Source organism: Paramormyrops kingsleyae, chromosome 4 (assembly GCF_048594095.1).
Source record: "Paramormyrops kingsleyae isolate MSU_618 chromosome 4, PKINGS_0.4, whole genome shotgun sequence".
NCBI classification, from domain to species: domain Eukaryota; kingdom Metazoa; phylum Chordata; class Actinopteri; order Osteoglossiformes; family Mormyridae; genus Paramormyrops; species Paramormyrops kingsleyae.
The window spans coordinates 45263209-45280449 of record NC_132800.1 but is presented as its reverse complement, the minus strand read 5'-3'; the positions used below and the strand labels follow the sequence as shown (position 1 = coordinate 45280449).

General features: G+C 43.8%; 1 long non-coding RNA gene across 1 annotated transcript; it reads right to left on the bottom strand.

The window, feature by feature from the left end:
• Positions 1-2603: 2603 nt before the first annotated feature.
• Positions 2604-8400, bottom strand: LOC140588886 (uncharacterized). The gene is made up of 2 exons (XR_011990132.1): positions 4179-8400; positions 2604-3771 (listed from the first exon to the last, which is right to left on the bottom strand). It is a non-coding gene; the product is annotated as an uncharacterized lncRNA (long non-coding RNA).
• Positions 8401-17241: the final 8841 nt, after the last annotated feature.

The window sequence follows — 17241 nt, the reverse complement described above, 5'->3', positions numbered from 1 at the left end:
TTAGGAATATCGATTAGCACTACGGTAGCCTAACTCGACAAAGTAGCTCAACTTGTTTCAGATCAGCGACCTATCGGTCATTTAGAGACAGGCATGCATTCTACGGCAGGGATGACTTTTTCGGCATAACACCTGCGTACCTGGATGATCCGTACGACATTGGCGCGTGAATCGTGAGGGGCTCTGTCTGTTAATATGTATGAAATGGAGCAATGGCATATAATATGCATGCAATGTATTAATTAATAACTATTACAGAGAAAGTTATTGTGAAAACCCAAGGGGTGTGCATTGTTCCCTGTTGTCCACTGATCAAAGCACACTTCACTAGATGTGCTTGTCTTGTCTAGTTTTAAAGTTATTAATAATTAATTACCCATTCATGTATTGTCCCATTGCACAGTATACGGATACATTCGAACATTCAAAAATGTATTAAAATTCGTATGTAAAGCAATCTGGGAAACAATGGGGTGTGCAACAGTCGCCATGAGCCCAAAATACTAAACCACCATGTCATTACAGCTGAAAGGACCTATTATATTAGCTATTAACATGATTTGGCACAAATCACGACATGTTTTGAAGTGGAAAAATAATCGGTGTGCATCAATGTCTGTGTACTAGACATCACAATTCTGTCAAAAACGCCCCACCTTAGTCCCCAGAACACCAGAGCTGGTGTTCTGGAAAATAGATGGGTGTGAAAATTTCCTCATATCTTGTGAAAGATGGGAGAGGGCCAGAGGAACACACTGAATTTGGTTTGATGTTGAAATGAAGGAGGTATTACAATTTAACCAACGGCAATATTGATAGACGGTTATAGGACACATACTGTACAAGTGGTGTTATGCTAATTGGCATTGCACTTTCAAGATGGTCCCTAAATTTTCCGGCAGTTTTGTGTCAGCAGAAGGATATTCCCATCTTGCTTTGTATTTTTAATTCATATTGCTGGAGAATGTGGAGCTAACTTACAGTGTGAAATATTTCCCTCGTTTAACTTCATATGTAGAGCCTAATCTGAAAAGAATTGCCGTCATGATCCCAAAGATATTGCAGTTTAGATGCAGGGGCACCGCCAGAAATCTTGGGCCCCATGAAAGATTCGAATTTTGCCCCCCCCACTTTTTTGCGAAAAGGTAAAGCCCCTAACAGGGCCCCATGTCAGTGCTGGGCCCCTAGATTCGTTCTAACCTTTCCCCCCCTGGCGGCGCCCCTGCTTAGATGTCAGTAAATGTAGCGAATATCGAACATAAAACCAACTTCACCGCGGTTGTACGGAGTGGGTGAAGGGGTGGTGAGCAAAGACGCTTTTTTTTTTTTAGATTCGCATTGTCGCTAGGTTTAACAGTACCCTGCCAATCAGAGACTGTTCTATGGAAGGGCGAAAAGTAGTGTTGTTCAGTTTATAAAGCTACCGATATACAGTATGTGCAGTGATTTTTTAGTTCTCTTTGTAAATCGCTGCATTGGGATAACCACCACCGGGACAGCGATTAAGAAGATTTTGTCTTTTCCGCTTCCCAACTTTTCTTTTGCACGCTCTGGACTGGATTGCCGTGGAAGAGTTGATTTAAATCTTGCTTTGGATGTGTTTGATTTTTTTATTTTTATTTATTTATTTTTTTCTGGACGGAGGACTCCACGGTTGATGGCGCCCTACGGATTGGAGGTTTAATAAGGGACATTGTTCGCTGTGGTTATGTATGGTGGTGCTGTTTGCAGTTAAATCTAAAGTTGGTATTGTTGCTTAACTTAGTGCCATCCAAGTACAAAGTCAAGTGGGAATGGTTTGTTTCATAGGGGGACTTATCTAAGTAACTGAGGGTGTTAATTCTCCAACCCAGTGAGAATTTTCATTTGCTTATTTTATTAATCTGTCTTTTGAGTAATAAACCTAGCCATTATTTACTGTTTTTCGTATATCACGCTTTTGTGGAGTTCTTCTTCATATTAAGGTTTCAAGGTATCTTCTCTGGAGTAGGGGGCGCCTCAGCCTCTGCTTATGGGTGTTGCACCTTGGGGAGGGGCAAGGTAAGTTGCATTAATAGTAAAGGGGGGTGGGGTACTCCCGCGCCCACTCTCTAAACCTTCAGGTCAAATCCTGAAGCCAAGCTACCTCATTCATATAGTACAGGCAGGGTGGGCCAGAGGCGAGTTGACTTGAGGGCCAGGAACCTAGCTCCCTTGACTCTTAGTCATCCAGAGGAGAGTTTTGTACCCCTGCAATGCGGATGTAGGTCCCATCCGCTACACATATTACAGAGTACAATACGGTTGTACGAAATCCTTATTGTTGTTAATGTTTAACAATTATTTTATTGTTGTTTTTTTTTTATTTTTTAATGAAAATGTTCTATATATTATTTGTTGAGCGTTCTCTAGTCGCAGGTAATTTGCATTTTTCCCTTTCGGTTCTCCAGGCAAAAAACAGTTGGACGTCCAGCTACCATGGCCGTCACAGTTTGTGGGTGCCTGTTCCTGATGAATAAAATAAATTGTATTAAATCAATAAATAAAAATGTTTCTTTCACCAAAAAAGTGTATTCTTAAGTATTTTTGTAGATCTCATATCGAAACACTATCGAACTACTGTATATCTTTGTGTTGTCTGGTTTAATTTTCTCATATAAGTAAGGCTACTGTACACCTTGCAAACACTCATGTGAAATATCTACACAATTATAGAAACGTCACATTGGTTGGCACTGTACAAACCATTATATCAGAATTAAAACAAGAAAGAAAAAGAAAATTGCAAAGCATTTCTTACATTTAAACATAGAAATAGCATGTAAAAATAAGTCCCCAGGCTTGGAATATAGTAGTGGAAAAGGCTAAATTTGTATTTTACAAAAACATTTAAAAGTGTTTGGGGCAGGATTTGTAATTATCCATTTTGCCCTATACACTAACAATAGGGAAGCTGCCCTACATAATCTAAAACTAAAAGTCCATGGAAGTGGCATGTAGAAATGAGGCCCCAAGACATGACATATATTGCTAGAACGGTTGGAACTTGTACTTAATGAAAATGCATCAATGTGTCTGGGGCATGATTTTGAAATATCCATTATACACTATAAACTGTAACCATATCAAAAGTGCACTATATTCAAGATTCAGGATTCTTTATTCGTCACATGTAGTTATAGCTGGTACAACATACAGTGAAATGTGTTTCCCTGGCTGAAAAAAGTACTCTCCGACTGTGCTAGACATACCAAAAAATGAGAGGTAAGAAATAAGTACTAACAGAGGATAAGTATAAAATAAGAGGAAAAACTAATTTATATACATATTTCCACAGAAGTACAGATGCATTTACTATGTAATAAATAATGTGCCATAAGGTGCATACAAGGTAAGGTGCAGATGTGCCATGAGGTACAGATGTTTTTATAATTTCCAGATAGAAGAAATTAAGTAAGTAGATTGTGAGTCGTTGTCCGTTATGTGTTGTATGTGTAGTTGTCCATCATGTTGTCCAGTTATGTGCTGTGGTTTAGGAGTCTCACTGCTTGTGGGTAAAAACTCCTCCTAAACCGTTCTGTTCTTGTTTTCAGGCTACAGAGGCGTTTCCCAGACCTCAGTGGCCTGAACAGTTTATGGGCGGGATGGCTGGAGTCACTAGTGATCCTGATGGCCCGGGATCTGCACCTTTCAGTGTAGATGTCCTGCAGTGCTGGTAGAGGGGTTCCCATGGTGCGTTCTGCTGTGCGCACTACCCTCTGCAGGGCCGTCCGTTGCTGTACAGTGCAGTTCCTGTACCACACCGTGATAAGAACATAAGAACATAAGAAATTTACAAACGAGAGGAGGCCATTCGGCCCATCAAGCTCGTTTGGGGAGAACTTAGCTAATATCTCAGAGTTGTTAAAATCTTATCTAGCTCTGATTTAAAGGAACCCATGGTTTTAGCTTCCACTACAATAGCAGGAAGACTATTCCATACTCTGACTACACGCTGTGTAAAGAAGTGCTTCCTCAAATTTGTTTTAAAATGTTCTCCCGCTAATTTCCACTTATGGCCACGAGTTCTAGTATTTAGACTAATATTGAAATAGTCATTTGGCTGAACAGCATCCAGACCCGTTAGAATCTTATAGACCTGAATCATATCCCCCCTTAGTCTCCTTTGCTCAAGGCTGAACAGATTCAGTTCCGCTAACCTCTCCTCGTAAGACATTCCTCTAAGACCAGGAATCATTCTCGTAGCTCTTCGTTGCACCTTTTCTAAGGCAGCAATGTCCTTCTTGAGGTATGGTGACCAAACCTGCACACAGTATTCTAGGTGGGGTCTTACCAAGGAATTATATAAGTGTAACATCACCTCCCTTGACTTAAACTCCACACATCTAGAGATATAACCCAACATTCTGTTCGCCTTTTTTATTGCTTCCCCACATTGGCGAGAGTGGGACATGGAAGCATCAACATACATACCGAGATCTTTCTCGTAATCAGCTACCTTTATTTCAGTGGAACCCATAAAATATCTGTACTGTATATTTCTGCTCCCTGCATGGATTACCTTACATTTATCTGTGTTAAATTTCATCTGCCAAGTATCAGCCCATTCGCTAATTAAATCCAGATCCCGTTGAAGCCTCTCTGCTGCTAGATTAGTATCTGCTACCCCGCCCACCTTAGTGTCGTCTGCAAATTTAACCAGTTTACTGTATGTATTCGTGTCAATATCATTAATGTAAATTAGGAACAATAGTGGTCCTAAAATTGAACCCTGCGGTACCCCACTATAAACGGAGGCCCACTGTGACATAGTGCCTCTAATAACTACTCTCTGCTTCCTATCAGTTAGCCAGTTTTTGATCCAAGCTGCCACAGTTCCTAAAATTCCTGCAGCTTTAAGCTTTAACAAGAGCCGTTTGTGGGGGACAACATCAAAGGCTTTCTGGAAATCTAAGTAAATCACATCGTAGGCCTTTTTGTGATCAATTTCACTTGTAGCTTCCTCAAAGAACTCAAGCAGATTCGTTAAGCAGGATCTACCTCTCCTAAATCCATGTTGGCTATCCTTTATAATGTTATTTGCATCTAGGTAATCTACCATTTTCACTTGAATTATAGCTTCCATTATTTTTCCAGTAATGCTAGTTAAACTGATTGGCCTATAGTTTGCTGGATTACTTCTATCCCCTTTTTTGAATATGGGTGTTATATTAGCATGCTTCCAATCTGATGGTACCACACCCGCAGATAACGATTTCTGGAATATTAAAGTCAAAGGTTGGCTAATAATATCCCTCATCTCTTTCAAGACTAAAGGTAAGATGCCATCAGGCCCCTGCGATTTATTTATTTTGAGTTTAGCTAGGCTTAGTATCACATCAACCTCAGTTATACATATATTGGTCATAGACGATGCTGTATTCGTATTAATTGGTGGTAAATTACTTGTGTTCTCTATTGTGAACACCCTTGAAAAATAATCATTAAACTCGTTTACCATATCAATTTCGTTATCAATTATAAGGCCCTTACTATCCTGCAAATTAGTGATTTCAGCTTTTAGTGCTCTCTTGGAGTTAAAATATTGGAAGAAACCTTTACTGTCATGCTTAGCCTCCAATGCAATTTTTCTTTCTACATCCCTCTTTGATAGCCTAATGTCATTTTTTAACTCTGCCTGTAGACTTAGATACTCCTGCTTGATTTTGAAATCATTAGTTATTTTCCAGTTGTGGAACAGAGCCCTTTTCCTCCTGACTTTATTCTTAATTTCCTTAGTAAACCACCTTGGTTGTCGTTTCCTAGATTTAGTTTTGCTGGAAACAGGTATGAAGTCCTCTTGCACTTGCAACAATGTGCTTTTGAAAAATTCCCATGCCTCTTCAACTGTTTTGCTATTTAACTCTGTCCAGTTTACAGTTTCTAATTTCCGTCTCATACCATTAAAGTTAGCCTTCCTAACATTGTATACTTTTAATTTAGACTTTGCTCTTCGGACACTAAAATTAACCTCGAATTTAACCATGTTATGATCACTACCGTACAATGGGTCTAAAACCTCTAATTTTCCAATCCTATCCTGGTTATTACAAAAAACGAGATCAAGAAGGGCTTCTCCCCTGGTAGGAGTATTAACAAACTGAGTAAAAAAACAATCCTGTACTAATTCCACCATCTCAAGTTCATTTACAGAAGAGCCAGAGACTGTGTCCCACTGTATCCCAGGTAAATTAAAATCACCCATAACCACCACATCATTTTTATTACTCATAATCCTGATATCATCATATAATATTCTGCTTTCCTCTACAGCTACATTAGGTGCCCTATAACAAACCCCGACAATTAGGCCATTTGAATCTTTAGCATCAAGTTTGATCCATACAGCTTCTGAATTTTTATTTATATCAGTGAGATCCCTTGCCTGCAAGTTTTCTTTTACGTATACTGCAACACCACCTCCCTTCTTGCCTATCCGGTCTCTACGGAACAACGTATAACCATCCATATTATATTCATCACCATCATTGTCACTCATCCATGTTTCAGTTATTCCTATAATGTCGTAATTGTCTGAAGAAATTAAAGCCTCTAAGTCATTAATTTTGTTTCTAATACTCCTAGCATTCAAATACAGACCACTAATGGTAGGCCTTTTACAGTGTCTACTTTTAATATTTATTTGGGCTTTCCGTCTCTCCCCACATAAATTCATAACTGACCTCCCTGCCCCCCAAGTCCCTAGTTTAAACATTCCTCAACTATTCTGCACATACGCCTCCCCAATACACTGGTTCCCCTATGGTTCAGATGCAACCCGTCCGGCTTGAACAGGTCCCACCTGTTCCAGAAGGTCTTCCAGTGCCCCATAAACCTGAACCCCTCTTTCCTACACCACCATTTTAGCCACGCATTTAATCCCCTTATCTCAGCTAATTTTGCCTGACTTGCACGTGGCACGGGAAGTATTCCAGAGAATACCACCGTGGATGTTCTGCTTCTAAGCTTATCCGCGACTTCTATAAATTTATCTTGCAGAACAGCCCTTCTGCCCTTTCCTATGTCATTGGTGCCAACATGCACCACGACCACTGGATCCACCCCGGCTGGGGCCAAAAGCCTGTCCACTCGATCTGGAAGGTCCCCTACCTGGGCACCAGGCAGGCAAGACACCGTACGGGACCCTCTATCACGGGTGCACACATAACTATCTACACCTCTTATAATTGAATCCCCTACTACCACAACCTCCCTCCTACTGGGGTTAGGTGGCTCCTTGGTGCCCAAGGGCCCACCTGCCTCCCCAGTCTCTTCCGGCTCTAAAGCTGGAAGCACCTGAAAGCGGTTAGAAACCGTTACTTCAGGTGATGCCGCCTCTGTGAACTGTGTACGCCCTTTTCTACGTCTACGACCTACGTTCACCCAGCTCTCTCGACCTACCTGTTCATCATTCTCCCCCCTCCCCGCTTGTGACGTACACATAGTCTCCCTAGAAGGCGTATTAACTCTCTCCTTTAACTCATTGCTATGCTGGATGAGAGCCAGTCGCTCCTCTAGGTCACGAACCTGGACCATGAGTGAGTCAACTAACCCACATCGCTCGCAGACGAAGTCCGACTGGACGCAAGCATCCAGAAGGGCAAACATCTTGCAAACACAACACTGAGTTGGCCCCATAATTACCTAACTCACTATGTCCCCGTCCTTTACTCCCAGCCCAGTATATTAATAGAGATTATTTAAACTTTTAGTTGATCTAATTAACGTATAGTTAAAACAAAGTGCCGAGTACACTAAAGCACTGAATTAACACTTGCGTTAAATCGGTACTTTATTATAAATTATCCGGCAGCGTCAGCGATAACAACCTTTAAATTTTACTTTTAAAATAACCAAATTTACAATTACTTACCCGAGATTAACTTCCTGCTGAACCACGTTTAGCTTAAACTAAAGCGAAGTTGCTCTAGGGAGGCCAAAAAACCACAAAAACCCTCTCAAAGCAGGCTACTGCCGGAGCGGGAAAAAAAGTGGAAAATGTCCTCCCGGCCCCGACCGGCGACCGAGCAAAGCTCCGGAGCAACTGACCTTTTAGAGTTAATGTTACCGATGTTCGATAATATTACCCGCGGGTGTTTGATGCGAAGGACGCAAACAGAAACGCCGCTCGCGCCCGCAGCTGTCGGTAACACTCACAAGGACAGACAAGTACACACGTAAAAATAAGAGTAAAAAATGAAAACAACAACAACCACCCACGTAACCGTGCTGGCACACAAACGCTCAAATATACCTTTACAGATAATTCAAATCAAATCAACCGCTTCAACAGGCACACAACACAACACAAGTGCACACAGCGACTACACCACTCCCGATCAGTACAGCAATCCCAGCAGCCTCTACAGCAATCCCAGCAGCCTCTACAGCAATCCCAGCAGCCTCTACAGCAATCCCAGCAGCCTCTACAGTAACCCCGCAAACTCACAGGCCAGTGAGTTATCAAATTATGTGATGTTGTTGCACAGGATGCTCTCAATGACTCCAATGTAGAATCTCCTCTGGATGTTTTCGGAGATCTTAAACCTCTTTAGACGCCTCAGATGATAGAGGCGCTGTCTGCCTTTGCTGATGAGGAAGTCCGTGTGTGTATTCCAGGTGAGGTCCTCAGTAATGCGGACGCCAAGGTATTTGAAGTGGGAGACTCTCTCCACAGGGGTTCCGTTGATCTGGAGGTGGGTGTGAGTTTGCTCATCTCTCTGTCTCCTGAAGTCAATCACCATCTCCTTTGTTTTACTGATGTTCATGGAGAGGTGATTTGCCTTACACCACTTTGCTAGACCGTCCACCTCACACCGGTAGGCCCTCTCGTCATTCCTGGAGATGAGTCCTACCACCACTGTGTCGTCGGCAAACTTCACAATGGAGTTAGTGGGGTGCCTGGCCTTGCAGTCCGTGGTGTAGAGGGAGTAGAGAAGGGGGCTCAGCACACATCCCTGGGGGGCCCCTATGTTCAGTGTGAGTGTATGGGAGTACACATCCCCTATTCTCACTGACAGTGGTCTCGCGGTCAGGAAGCTGTGTATCCACCTGCACAAGGACGTACTGAAACCCAAGTCCTGGAGCTTTTCCGAGAGGGTGTGGGGGACTATGGTGTTGAATGCTGAGCTGTAGTCTATGAACAGCATTCTCACATAGTTACCACATCCCTCATCAAAATGGCTCAATGTGGGATGTGGTAACTATGTGAGAATGCTGTTCATAGTCACGTACACAGTTGTACACAAACAACATGTAGTAGAATGTAACCCTGGTTACTCCAAGCAGCTGTGCATGATAAGAGAGTAACAAAATATAGAATAAATAAGAAAAATAATAAGATAAAAAATATATGAAATGTTCAGCTGTACATAATCTATACATAAGTGATAGGTATGAGGTATTTTGCTGTGCAATGTGCAAGAGGCCTGAGGTATGTGCCAACGATTTGGACAGCATGAAGCAGTACCTAGAGGCATTGAGTATTGTCCTTGTTTAGGAGCCTTATGACCTGGGGGTAAAAGCCCCTCCTTAACCTTTCAGTTCTGGGGTGCGTTTCGCAAAACCATACTGGAGCAACACTGTTGTTAAGTTGCGTAGTTCGAACTACAGTTCTCGAGCTGTAGTTAGAAGCTTAGTCCCTGGTAAATACGTCAGCGATGGTGGAAAATGCAGTCTAAGAAGGGTATAGTCACCATGTAAGTAAATTTAATAATCTTTCATAACTAATAAGGAATAATTCACATATAATGTGAAGTTGTCTGAACATGTAGTTTGAAACGTAATTGTTTTGTGGGTCTCTGGTCATAAGTACGGTAACTGTCGGTAGTGAGCAATAGGGACACCTTGCTGGGTGATGCGGGAAGAATCCTCTGTGTGACCCATTTGTATGTTGACGTCGAAATTCAACTCACCAGTCGCACTTGCACTCTCATCTAGCACATATTGCATGTTCTAGTCACTCTTTGGCTTCTTCTCATGTTTAGAAACATGTGTGAACAGTTTTGAGTCATTGTGTTTAAACGATTACTACTGTATGGTGGCTGTGCTGAACTTCTATTTTGCATCAAAGTTCACCATGGTACAAAATGTGTTTTGATGAATGGGAATGTGTTTAGAGTTTTGCTCAGATCTGCAAATTATGTTTAAAGTTTCGCCAAACGAGTGATTGATTCAATAAATGAGTTTTGGCAATTGGAAGTTTTGTTCCAAGAATGAGGTTTAGTGTTTTAGCAATTCAGAAAAACTGTAACAGAAACATAAGGCAAGGTAAATGTTAACTTAGCAACGCTCTTTGGGGCGGTCAAACCAGATATGTCCAGTTTATACAGATACTGCACAGTTAGGGGTAAAAAGCTGTTATGGGCGGGGTTAATCAATTGTACAGTTGTGGTTAAAATGGAGTATAAAATCCTTCAAACACTACAAAAGTTATGTAAGAGAACTTTTGTTTTTTGATTCGTAAACATGTACAACTACTCATACGGTTTAAGACTTGACAGATTTTAAAGAATTTTATATTATATTATACAGTGGTACCTCGGTTCTCGAACTCACTAGAACTCGAATTTCTTGAAAGTCAAACAAACCAGTTTGACCTAGAACTCGATCTGAATATCAGAAGTCGAACCGTGAAAGCTGACCTAATACAAATTGTACGCGCCAGGAAATGAGTCATACTACAATGCAATTCTTACTTGAATGCCTTCTTCACAGACTGGACGATTAACCAAATAAAGCAGCGCAACATTACAGTAACTAACAATAAATAAACCACTAACTTACGTGTACTATTAGAGCATTTATGTCATTTATTTAAACTTTATTTTACCAGGTAAATTAACTGAAAACCAGTTCTCACTGTTTTATGTGACATTCGGGAGAAATAGCAGATAATGCATTGGAACTGCCAGGGATACAAACGTCATGCGTGTAACTAAACTCTTCAGCCAATAAGGGCAAAGGTGTGTCGTCACGGAGGCGGTTGCAGTTTTTGCAGCCGGGTGAGAAGTCGCAATGCATCTAACCATAATGCATTGTGTCAGGATCAGAATGCGTTGCTTTAAGCCAGCGCTGTAAGCAAGTTGAAGGCACCCAATGACCGGACTGGGGAAACAAACTGAAACGCGGACTTAATACAGAGGACCAATGACAACAGCCAGAAACAGCTGATCACATGGGGATCCCACACGAGGTTAACGCAAGAGCACCTGGCTGGAGATCTCCACTGTGGAGTCACTTCCGCTGCAGTCTCCATTCTCAGGACATCTCCACTGTCAGTACAGGAAATAACAAGGTGTGACTCCACCCCCTTGAATAGCGGACAGTGAGATGATGAACAGCGGTAAGTGCCTGATTTTCATTATCCACAGAAAGTAAATTAATGTAGCCTTCATTAATAATACAAATTACCCAATGTCTGTCAGTTTAGGTTGTCGTTTTAAAATTTTAGCAGCTTAATTTCCAGTTACTAAGTATTAATTTTTTTGGTGCATAGCGTAAAGAAACTGTGAATAACTGTGTTTGGATGTATAAAACATTTTTGTAAACCCTCCTTGCATTAGCTGAGCAATGCATCGTTACAAAGTTGAAAACGTGTTTCTGAACTCACAAATGTGATACATGTTTCTCATAGCCAATCTACGACAATGAGCTAACATACACAGTCGTACATAAGGTAGACTGGTTAAAAATACTTTAATCTCAATTTGCATGTGTCTACACAATGAGTTTTGAATAGTGGACTTTTCCTTGTAGTGGAGTATTTTCATAGTCTGGTATTATTTCTTTAACTTAAATAAAGGAGCTGAGAACTTCTTGTACCAGTGGTTATTTGCCTTTGAAAAGAAGAGTTAGTGAAGATATAAAGTTTTCCTATGGTTCAGGTTGTCTAGTGCAGGTAAACACATTTAAATAAAGTGTCTTTAAATTTAAACTGTAAGCAAAGATATTCTACATTTGACCAGCTGCATAACTTAATTTGAATTTAAGTTCATGTGTTGTGATGCAAATGCATATAATGCATTTTATATCTTTCGTAGATGCAACATTCAATAATTTGTGAAAAGCCTGCAGTAACACGCTGCACAAAATGCTGCAGTCTGTACCACTGCCCCCTTTGCCCCAAATACAAGCCAAGCCCACCATCCAGGCTTCAGCAGCACCTGGAAGTCCACATAAAAAATGGCTTTAATTGAATATGTTTTTGTCTTCAATTTAACAATAAAAAGTGTCTAGATAATGTGGGATTGGTGAATGAATAGCTGACTGATATTATGTCAAGGTGGATTACTTGAGCTGGCCCTGTTGGGATTTTGCTTGTGTTTGAATATTAATACTGATCATTTTAATAACATCTATTTTCAGGAAGAAGAGCAGCAGCCTGAAGACTCAGCTAGACCTGAAGATGTGGAGACAATAGTTGAAGGGGTGGGTTTGTTTCCCAGTATCTAGCTGTGAGATACTGTTGCCGCAGCAGTTAAGGTATAAGAAGACAATTTTTCTTTCTTTTTTCCATAGGACACCGATGCATCCAGGATCGTCCTTCATTGTAAACATGCAGCAGTGTGGGTTGAGGCCAACAAGCACATGTTTTCTGCCACAGTGGACCCACCTGCCGTACTGTCCATGGGGGCAGAGAATCAGGCAGAGGCTGCTGTAAAATATGGAAAGTTGTGCCATGAATACATGGATGAGCAGGACAGGGAGGCAATCCTGGAGCCTTTCAAGTTTATGTTCGATTGCATTGATGACATGTTGACATTCTGCCAGGAAATTATTGATAAGAGAAGGTATGTGACATATTGTGAATGTCGCACGAATATTACAAAAGAATAAAAGAAACAGGTCGATGATGCGCGAGGTTGTGAAATTCCGGCTAGATATAGTCGGGCTCACCTCGACGCACGGCTTGGGCTCTGGAACCAGTCTCCTTGAAGGGGGTTGGACCCTTTTCCACTCTGGAGTTGCCTGCGGGGAGAGGCACCGAGCGGGGGTGGGCATACTTATTGCCCCCTGGCTGGGCGCCTGTACATTGGGGTTTACCGCGGTGGACAAGAGGGTAGCCTCCCTTCGCCTTCGGGTGGGGGGACGGGTTCTGACTGTTGTTTGCGCTTATGCGCCGAGCGGCAGTTCAGAGTACCCACCCTTTTTAGAGTCTCTGGAAGGGGTGTTGGAGAGCATTCCTTCTGGGGACTCTCTTGTTCTGCTAGGGGACTTCAATGCTCACGTGGGCAATGACAGTGAGACCTGGAGTGGCGTGATTGGGAGGAACGGCCCCCCCGATCTGAACCCGAGTGGTGTTCTGTTGTTGGACTTCTGCGCTCGCCACGGATTGTCCATAATGAACACCATGTTCAGGCATAAGGGTGTTCATATGTGCACTTGGCACCAGGACACCCTAGGCCGCAGTTCGATGATCGACTTTGTAGTCGTGTCGTCGGACTTGCGGCCGCATGTCTTGGACACTCGGGTGAAGAGAGGGGCGGAGCTGTCAACTGATCACTACCTGGTGGTGGGTTGGCTCCGCTGGTGGGGGAGGAAGCCGACCAGGCCTGGCAGGCCCAAGCGTATAGTGAGGGTCTGCTGGGAACGTCTGGCCGAATCCCCTGTCAGGAGGAGTTTCAACTCCTACCTCCGGCAGAACTTTTCCCATGTCCCGGGGGAGGCGGGGGACATTGAGTCCGAATGGGCCATGTTCCGTGCCTCCATTGTGGAGGCGGCTGACCGGAGCTGTGGCCGTAAGGTAGTCGGTGCCTGTCGCGGCGGCAATCCGCGAACCCGCTGGTGGACACCAGTGGTGAGGGATGCCATCAAGCTGAAGAAGGAGTCCTATCGGGCCTATTTAGCCTGTGGGACTCCAGAGGCAGCTGACGGGTACCGGCAGGCCAAGCGGGATGCGGCTTCGGCGGTCGCTGAGGCAAAAACTCGGGTTTGGGAGGAGTTTGGTGAGGCCATGGAAAACGACTTCCGGACGGCTTCGAGGCGATTCTGGTCCACCATCCGGCGGCTCCGGGTGGGAAAGCGGTGCAACATCAACACTGTTTATGGTGGGGATGGGGTGCTGCTGACCTCAACCTGGGACGTTTTGGGTCGGTGGAAGGAATACTTCGAAGACCTCCTCAATCCCACCGACACGCCTTCCGATGTGGAAGCAGAGTATGGGGACTTGGGTGTGGACTCCCCTATCTCGGGGGCGGAGGTCGCTGAGGTGGTTAAAAAGCTCCTCGGTGGCCGAGCCCCGGGGGTGGATGAGATCCGCCCAGAGTTCCTGAAGGCTCTGGATGCTGTAGGGCAGTCTTGGTTGACACGCATCTGCAGCATCGCGTGGACATCGGGGGCAGTGCCTCTGGACTGGCAGACCGGGGTGGTGGTCCCCCTCTTCAAGAAGGGGGACCAGAGGGTGTGCTCCAACTATAGGGGGATCACACTCCTCAGCCTTCCTGGTAAGGTCTATTCGGGGGTTCTGGAGAGGAGGGTCCGCCGGATTGTCGAACTTCGGATTCAGGAGGAGCAGTGTGGTTTTCACCCCGGCCGTGGAACAGTGGACCAGCTCTATACTCTCCGCAGGGTTCTGGAGGGTTCATGGGAGTTTGCCCAACCAGTCTACATGTGTTTTGTGGACTTGGAGAAGGCATTCGACCGTGTCCCTCGGGCAGTCCTGTGGGGGGTGCTCCGGGAGTATGGGGTGCCGGGCTTCCTTTTAAGGGCTGTTCGGTCCCTGTATGACCGGTGCCAGAGTCTGGTCCGCATGAGCGGCAATAAGTCGGACTTGTTTCCGGTGAGGGTTGGACTCCATCAGGGCTGTCCTTTGTCACCGATTCTGTTCATAACTTTTATGGACAGAATTTCTAGGCGCAGCCAGGGCGTTGAGGGTGTCCGGTTTGGTGACCTCAGGATTAGGTCTCTGCTTTTTGCAGATGATGTGGTCCTGTTGGCCTCATCAGACCGTGACCTTCGGCTCTCGCTGGGACAGTTCGCAGCCGAGTGTGAAGCGGCTGGGATGAGAATCAACACCTCCAAATCCGAGACCATGGTCCTCAGCCGGAAAAGGGTAGAATGCTCTCTCCGGGTCGGGGATGGGATCCTTCCCCAAGTGGAGGAGTTTAAGTATCTCGGGGTCTTGTTCACGAGTGGGGGGACGATGGAGCGGGAGGTCGACAGGCGGATCGGTGCGGCGTCCGCAGTGATGCGGGCGCTGCATCGGTCTGTCATGGTGAAGAAGGAGCTGAGCCAAAAGGCGAAGCTCTCGATTTACCAGTCGATCTACGTTCCTACCCTCACCTATGGTCACGAGCTGTGGGTAGTGACCGAAAGAACGAGATCGCGAGTGCAAGTGGCCGAAATGAGTTTCCTCCGCAGGGTGGCTGGGCTCTCCCTTAGAGATAGGGTGAGGAGCTCGGTCATTCGGGAGGGACTCAGAGTAGAGCCGCTGCTCCTCCGCATTGAGAGGAGTCAGATGAGGTGGCTCGGGCATCTGATTAGGATGCCTCCTGGGCGCCTCCCTGGTGAGGTGTTCCGGGCATGTCCCACTGGGAGGAGGCCCCGGGGAAGACCCAGGACACGCTGGAGGGACTATGTCTCTCGGCTGGCCTGGGAACGCCTCGGGATTCCCCCAGAGGAGCTGGAGGAAGTGGCCGGGGAGAGGGAAGTCTGGGTTTCCCTGCTGAGACTGCTGCCCCCGCGACCCGACCTCGGATAAGCGGGAGAAAATGGATGGATGGATGGATAAAAGAAACAGAAGATTTGATCATTTGTGATTTTGTGTGTTTGTTTTTTTTAAGTTCTGTTTTTCATGGAGCACTTAATATTTCACTTGGATACTGAGGATATGAATAAGTCACTGTAGTATTTAATAGTATTTTGGTGTTCCAGCAGCCAAAGAACAGAAATAACAATTAAATTAATGGTGGCTAAAATAAGAATACAGAATAATACAACAGAAAATGTAAAATAGAATAAATAAGTTGGAATACAACAAAAGTGCAATACAGTCAAATTAAATGATAATGAGGTGGCCTGAAAGTACACTTTTTATTGTCCACAATGAAATAATGTACAACCTATTACATTGTATGGAATGTTGGATGATGAATATAAGTTAAGAGAATAAGTACACCGACTAACATTATTCCTGCTCTCTATGTATGTTGATTGCCATCATTTTAAAAATATTTGACCCAAACCTCTTTTAAAGATCCTCGGTTTACAGTAGTAACCGTTATCTGTTTTCCATAATGACGTAAGTCATAAGATCCCGCAGTACACTATTCTTAACACATCAATCATAAATTATACGAGAGACTCGTGCTCTAATTGTTTTTCTGTTGATTCATATCATTAGGCTAAACATCGGCTTTTTGTCCTATTTGGACAAAATAAATATCGCATGTAAGATACTGTCACTAGAAAAATAGTTGCTATAAATATCCACGTCAGGGTCCGTTTGCTATTGACGAAAAGGTAAAAACAATAAATACTTCTTAATATATAAACCACAAAACAAAAATAACAAAATAAGTAAATTCTAACTGTATACAACTGTGTACATAAAACGATATATACTATAGAAGAGGAATGAAGAGATTGCCGTTATATTATTGAGTACTGAATGAAACAAAGGGATTTTATTTTTGAAAATCAATTCCAGTGTAAGTGCCTAGGGATTTTATTTTGAACTGCTCACTCTCTGCTATTGAAGGGGGTGGAGTCACACCTTGTTATTTCCTGTACTGACAGTGGAGATGTCCTGAGAGTGGAGTCTGCAGCGGAAGTGACTCCACAGTGGAGATCTGCCCTCGATTAATGAGGGGGCGTTGCACACAGAAGAAGCGGACGATCAGGACAGGACAGGGGTAATATTGCAGGGGCGTAGATTTAGGGTGGACGGAGGGGATGTGTCCCCACCAATATCCTCCGACCATTGAAATGTCCCCACCAATAATTTAATCCACTTAAAAAAAAAATTAAAAAAAAGAAAACAATCGTGCTGTCAACATTACCCTAGACACGCAGAAAGGGATAAATCACGTTCTCTCCTTGAGTCCTCCCGCCCCCAAAACACATATGAACATTTTGATTGGCTGTGCATTTCCCTGCTATCATGTGAGAGGCTGTGGCTGCGTTCAGATACAAGCAGCGCCAAATGCAGTGGATTTTTTTCCCCGTGCAAGAAGGTGTGTTGGGTGACACATGTGAGGATGGCGGCAGGAAAAAAAAAGAAGC